The sequence below is a fragment of the Coenobita brevimanus genome, chromosome 103 (genome assembly GCF_032717465.1).
Source record: "Coenobita brevimanus isolate Jiangsu-jjx chromosome 103, ASM3271746v2, whole genome shotgun sequence".
In the NCBI taxonomy this organism is placed as follows: domain Eukaryota; kingdom Metazoa; phylum Arthropoda; class Malacostraca; order Decapoda; family Coenobitidae; genus Coenobita; species Coenobita brevimanus.
This window is the reverse complement of record NC_137056.1, coordinates 21,015,741-21,023,081: the sequence shown is the minus strand read 5'-3', so window position 1 is coordinate 21,023,081 and position 7,341 is coordinate 21,015,741. Positions and strand designations below refer to the sequence as shown.

Here is a 7,341-nt window from a genome sequence, read left to right as displayed (position 1 = left end):
GACCCCTCGCACCGGGGTTGTAAGGAAAAGGTCATGTATGTTGGAACTCTCTCCAAGGCGGTCAGGGATACTGGTTGGGTACTGAACAAGTTGTTCTAGGTCATTAAGGATAGAAAAGATGCAGGCTTGTTCACCAGGTGGATCAGTGAAAGAAGAGAACCAAAGCTGGTGGTGCACATTGAAATCTCCTAGGATGGCGATTTCAGTGAAAAGAGAAATGGATAGAATGTGTTCCAGTTTAGAAGTAAGAGAGTCAATCAATATTTCATAGTCATTCGAATTAGAGGATAAGTAAACAGCACAGATATATTTAGTAAGAGAATGTAAGGAAAGCCAAAGCCAGAGATTAGAGAAATCGGAAGATTCACGTTCAGGAACACCAAAGCAAGATATATCATTGCATACATATGCACAACAGCCATCTTTGGCTTTAGAATAAGTATAGAGAAAGTAGGAGGATACAGAGAAGGGTTTGCTATCAGTCGCCTAAGAAAGCTGAGTCTCAGTTAGGAAGAGAAGGTGAGGTTTAGAGGAGGAGAGATGGTGTTCTTCAGAGAGAAAGTTAGAGGAAAGGCCACGAATGTTGCAGAAATGAAGAAGTGAGTCACACAGTGGTCCCAGGCATCTTGCTGTGTAGTCACCAGGAGAGGGTCAGATGATGGGGGCATTTATGGTCCCTCTCCCCTGGGGACTCATATGCTTGATGTTGCGACGCTTTTTTACTTAGGGGAAGCAGCCTAGGTATATAGATAGATTGATAGTGTGTGATGTGCATGTAGTTTGGTGTTGACAGTAAGAGGAACTTGTACTGGAGAGCATGCTGGCCTACTCTCTGTGTTATTAAAACAATGACAAATTTCAGGAAAGGGGAATGGTCAGAAGCTGCTGCTGAAACGGGAGTTCCAGCACTCCCTGTCACCAGCTTTCCATCTACCTTGGGAGTACTGCCCTGCTCGACTGATGCTACAGTCAACTCCTTATGAGTATGACTGATATTTCCCATCAGTTCTATCAAAACTTCATTAATTATTCCCTGCAATGTGTCAAGGGCATCCTTAAGGTCAAAGAGTAGGTCATTATATTCCCACTGACCGTCTGGTGTGGTATATGCAGTCAACGGTCGTGCCTCCTCATCTATTGGTATCTGATGGTATCCCTGCCACTAATCTGAACTACTAAAGATGGTGCTGTCACCTAACTGGGAAAGGATGTAAGTGATATTTTGCAACGGGAAGGGGTCTGCTACTATCTACTTATTCAAGTGCCGAAAGCCGAAGCAGATCCGTTATCCAACATCTTTCTTGGCCACAGGGACCAAGGGTGGACAATAAGGTGATCTGGAGGGACGTATGATATTCTGTTCCCTTAATTCGTGGAAATGTTGCCAAAGAGCTTCATGATATTAAGTTGGTAATTTATAGGGACGTTGCTTCATGACCAACCTTGCTGGGCAAATATGGTGGAGGAAATAAGGTGTCGTAGAGAATGGTTCGTCAGCCAAAGAGAACACATGAGGATGTTTTTGCACATGGCGTTTGAGGGCATCATTCTCCCGACTCTGTGGTGAAGTTCATCTATAACCATAAATAATCCCCTTAACCTTTCCTCCCTTTGTGTTACACTAGTTACTTGGCCTTGCTCATTGCCTTACTTCACCCACTTAATATGATAGGTCTTTCTTAAGCTGAATAATATTGTCTGAAGGTGGCTGCAATAAACTGAAATACCATCGTAGTAAAGGGACTGTTTTACTCTTTTACTCGTTAGATTTGAGTTGCCAATAGTATGATCATTAGCACAGTCTGTCAAGATTCCTTTGAGGCTGTAACAGCCGCCTGTTGAATCACTGGCATATAGACGAAAGAAATAATCAGTATCTCCCCAACAGATAAAAACCAAAGGCCTGTAATGTCTGTCAGCTTCCACTGGCTTCCCCATGGTCTCAGTCTCACCGTGAACTCACTTTCACACTTGATTTTGGAGTTTTCTTTCACCTTCAAAGTGAGTGGATTGTTCAGTGATTCATAGCTTTGTTTGCCGGTGGGGACACCCAATAATTGCTTTACAATGCAATCCTGATTTTTGTGTCTTTGGCAGAGATGAAATATTGGAAGTGATCCCCAAATTCCACTGTATATACTGTCAGGAAATAATTATTTAAGATAAAACATTTTATTTATCAGAGTTTGTAACGGTACGAGATTCTTTCCTAATTGGTTTTATCTCGTCCTTATCTGTGATACGGTACATGTAATAAAGCATTTGTTTTAGGCTACTCACTAACAGCTTAACTTTCATGGCCCAGCTTTGCTTTCCTAACTTCCCGCTTTACTTCCCTATTTAGAATAGAGTACCTATTACGAAATTATTCGTCTCCTTTTTTTTTTTTTTTTTTTCTCATATACTGTATATTATATATTTTTCTGTTGCCTAGATATTTTTAGTCTACTACTTCAGTATCTCGAATCTTTTATCACTGGCACGCATCTTAAGCACCTTTGAAGGGATGTAGCCGTATGTCCTCTACTAAAGTGCTATATTTCCAGTTAACTGAACTCATTCGTGACCTGACCTGACCCCAAGCTGTCGTTGACCTGAACTCCATTTTCACCCATTTCTCTCGCCTTCACCCCTGACCTCATCGTCTCTAAGCCTTCTGTCCTCAGCATGAATTACGTTAATTAGGTTAGCTCTTAACCCCTCGAAAGTCCGTAGCTTAAATTTGAGGACGACTGTCCTGGTATCTGTATTGCAGTCATCCCTATGAATTTTTAACCTGATTTCACCATGATCACTAATGCCAAGCTACCAGCCAGTTTCTGTACTCATGATAATACATTCTCCAACAGATAAAACCAAAAGGTGTATATTAAAGCCGCTAGTGAGTGTTCTGATACACTGCGTGATGAAATTCTCCTGAACTATTTATATTATTCATTTGCCTAGGTCTCCTGTCTATATTTTCCCAGTCCGTCCTAGAAAAATTAAAATCTACATTAATTATTGTCCTGGACTGTGTCACTTTCTTAATATCTTCGCAAAGAAATTTGCTTTCTTGTCTAATTAATTATGGAGGTCAGTAAATCGCTCCTAAGTACCTAAGACCAATTTGTCCCTAGTGTTACTGATTTCAGTTTCCGTATTCCTGTTTAATTTAATATCTGTTTTCTCCCGACAAATGTGCAATTATTAAATTATTATCAATTTTACGTAAATAGCTAACTTGAACCCCTTCCCCCGACTTCTTCCCAAGAAGTTTGACTCAACTATAGTATTTTAATCATTCGGCGGCCATGCGTCTCAAGGCATCGTCCCTATCATTACATTTATTTTACTCAGCATCAGTGTTCTAATTAATGATGTTTCAAATAGCCGAAAGTCGTGCAAACATGATAAATATACTCACTGTATAAAATCTACAAAGGCAAGCATGTGGCGGCAGTGGTTGATACTGGGGTTGTGGGAAAAAAAAAAAAAAAAAGAAGGCTGAACACCTCTGCCGAAAGTGAAGAGAGAGGGGTGGGGTAGGGGGAATAAACACTATTATGATTAGGCAGTATCACCTCGAAAGTGTATATATATATATTAAGAATCTGTTTTTTTTTTTTTTTTTTTTTTTTTTTTTTGAAAGATTCCCTGCACATATAGTGCAGGCCGGGCCATACATTAGCCCGGTCAGTGGTGTATGGGCTGATTAAAAAAGAGTAAGTGGGGAGAACAGGACCTGGGGAATGCCCAGCACACACGTCCTGTCTCCTGGCTTTGTGGTGTGTGAATGTCTGTAAAAATGTTTATGATATTAGTTTTGTGTTATGCACACAGTAGGAGGGAAAGGGATTATAGAGGAACCATGCAGTTTATATATATATATATATATATATATATATATATATATGAGCAAAAATGGGTAGCGTTTATTTGAGCATTCATGAACATAAGCTGGTCAATGAGCAGTACTTCATACAGCCTCTTTTTGTGACCTTAAAGTTTCATTTGCCCCCTGTGAGGTTTGAACTCACGACCCCTGGTTTACGAGACCAGTGCTCTACCACTGAGCTAAGGAGGCCATTGGTCACGTGCAGGAAAACAGTATAAACATATTACAATTGGAAAATCGAAGTAACAAGAAGTATAAAAGAAAATGTTCGTAGACATTTTATGAGAAAACGGAAGAGGAAAGGGTAACTGAGTTTTACTTTCGTCGGACAAGCACTGGTATAGTGGAGAACGTCGGATGTTCTAGTCCCTGGGCCGAAATCCATTAAGGGGGTTAATTTTTGAGTTAGCTTCACCCCCCGGGTGGCCAAGGTTTGAAGATATCATATGAAAGGGTAGGTCCTTAGGGTCACAAAACAGTTTTGTTCCGGTCGATTAGAGTGGAACCTATCGTTTGACAGACCGTCAAAGTTTTTGGTCCAAATACGTGTAGAATTGGTACCATGATAGTCACTCTTGATTTACTGTTACTTTCCATGTAATATTGGCTACAAAACTTGAAATAACATTTAATATTAGTAAAATTTATTTTATTTTCTCGGAATACACTGCCAAAATTTAATAAATGAGGCTTTGTGTCAGTTTCAATAAATCTAACTTTTGTAAGGCATAGGTAGGTTAGCTCAACAATGGCATCTATAATGTGGCATCTATAAGAAGCAAGCTCAATAGGTTTGGTAGGGTAGCCGTAGACCATACCATAGAGCAAACACTGAACCGAAATACCAAAACTAAGGGTGGTTTGATTGGATTCAGCCTGAATAAAACAGCAGTTCAGAAATGGATGCTCACAGCACACGAAAGAGCATCAGTAACAATAAACTGCCGTAGAATGGCATCAATGCAACCTTCAACAGAAGTAGATATGAAAGATATTCAGCCACTTAGCATGAAACAAGATGAACATGATGTACAATCTGTGAACAATGCAATCAAAATGCTCCAAAACCCATTTGAGGAGTCAACGGAACTCAGAAGTCTTGCTTCAGGTGTTGTTGTCCCACCAGATGTTCAGAATGATATAGCGCAAGCACTGACAAATGGTGAAGAAGCCATGGAAACCTTCATTGATGAAAGAATAGCTTTAGGTGAAAAAGACTTCCATGCACCTCTGAATAAGCTTAAACTCAAATCATTCATTTCACTTAATAAAACAGTCCAGACTAAAACAAAAACCCAAAGCATTTTCCTCCAGGCTGACAGACAGCTGTATGCTAGACTCGTTATAGTAGCTCAATCCAGACAAATGAACATGCAAGATGTCCTGAAATACAATCTTGGCCCTTTGCCATACTCCATTGCACAACTGAATGGGAACCCTATGAAGACAGATAAGGCAAAACTCACTAAAGCAATGCCCTTAGCAATCTTTACAGAGGACCTCCCAGACAATGTGCCTCACATTGTGGATTTGATGCCTATTTTACATTCAGTCACAAAAGTACCTGGAACATTTGGAGATTTGTCAAAGATTGTTCTGCAAACGATCTTAGATGGAACAAGTCTAAGGTGTAGAGTAGATATTGTGGCAGACCAGTATCCAGCACTTTCCATAAAACAAGCAGAACACGACAGAAGATCATCACCAGGGCCTTACTCAATTGCAGTCAAGTCTGCAGATCAAAAATGTCCAAAGCAGTGGAAAAAATTCTTTGCTGAAGGTGCAACACGCAAAGTCTACTCGATTTCTTGTTCGTTCAATGGAGAGACCAAAGTTACGCTGGAATGATATTGGGGAGGAAAGTCTACCTAACAAATCGTGACAAATGTATAATGATATTTGTTGAAGAAGATGTAGTCCGTACAAATGAGGTACCTGAACTGCACTGCATTCATGAAGAAGCAGACACCAGGATCTATCTACATGCCAAGCACATAGCTCAGCGAAACCATGATGAAATTCTGATCAGGTCAATCGACACAGATGTAATAGTTCTTGGATGCCACCTTCAAGACCAGATTCCGGCTAGGCTACTGATCAAATGTGGCATAACTGCAAATCAGAGGACAATTGACATTCAAAAGTCAGCTGGTAACTTGGGTGTAGACCTGTGTTTTGTACTACCAAGATTCCATGCGATAACAGCTAGTTGTGATTCTGTTAGTGCGTTCTTTGGGAAAGGAAAAAAGAATGCATTTGATCTTCTCAAGAAACAAACCATGGTTGATGCACTTCAGTCACTTGGTGAAAATTTTAATGTAAGTGATGAGCTGATGAAGAAATGTGAATCATTTGTGTGTGCCCTGTATGGTTCAACTGCTACTGACATTGACATGGTGTGATACCATAAAGTTTGTAGTAAAGCTGCAGACTCCTTTCAGCTTCCCCCTGCCAAAGACTCTCTGGAAAAATATATCAGTCGTGCCAACTATCAGGCTGCTATATGGAGGCGATCTTTGGAATCGCATCCTGTGATCCCCGGCCCAGATGGACATGGATGGTGTATCCAGAACGGCATATTATCATTTGACTGGATGGATTTGCTTCCAGCTCCAGACGCTCTACTGGAGTTAGTGCGTTGTGGATGCTCTAAGGAGTGTAATACAAAGAGGTACACAAGTTTAAAGAACAAGCGACCATGTACAAAGAGTTGCAAATGTGGTGATTTATGCACAAATTCAAATGATGAGCCAGAAGTTGATGTAGATGATGAAATGAAATTGAAGATTAAACAGTGTAAGGTAATAGTGAAATGACATGTGATATCTTCCTGTTGTGGTTTTTGCTTTTCATCATAACAGTAAAAACATACGGTACCAGCTATACTCGTACCAAATTCAGAATCCTTTTGTTGTTTTCAGCTGAAAATAACAAGTTATACTTTCGTGGTAATTTACATGTGCCATAAGGTTTAGATGTTTAAATATGTGTGTGAAATTTAAGAAAATTAAGGAAGGATATAATTATACTTAAATTGCGTTACCAAAGACAACAAAATACTTTATGTTCTTCAACAATTAAGGTACTTGCTAGTAAGTAGTGATGTTAAAATAATTATGTTTACAATAATACTTACAGATGATTGGTCAATTTGTATTTTCTATATGTAGGTCTTCACATATCTACCGTAAAATATGTTATATGTATTAGAAACATACAGATACATTTAAGTGAGTTAATACATTGTTTAAGTCTTCCTGTATGAAAGAATTTCCCTATTGATTTTTAAAGAACAAAGGCTCCTCTGAATGTTTAATGAGCAAACATAGTAGGTTCTATATATGAAATATATTGACATATTACCAGTGTTTAATGTACCAAACTGTTTAGAGAATGTAAATAAGTTTTTTTTTATATTAAATAATGTACATAAAGCATGATTTTTTGGTTTAAATTGACTAAAC

The 7,341-nt window shown here is 39.2% G+C and overlaps 1 non-coding gene across 1 annotated transcript; it reads right to left on the bottom strand.

The window, feature by feature from the left end:
* Positions 1 to 3,994: 3,994 nt before the first annotated feature.
* On the bottom strand, positions 3,995 to 4,066 carry TRNAT-CGU (transfer RNA threonine (anticodon CGU)). The gene has a single exon. It is a non-coding gene; the product is annotated as a tRNA-Thr (tRNA).
* Positions 4,067 to 7,341: the final 3,275 nt, after the last annotated feature.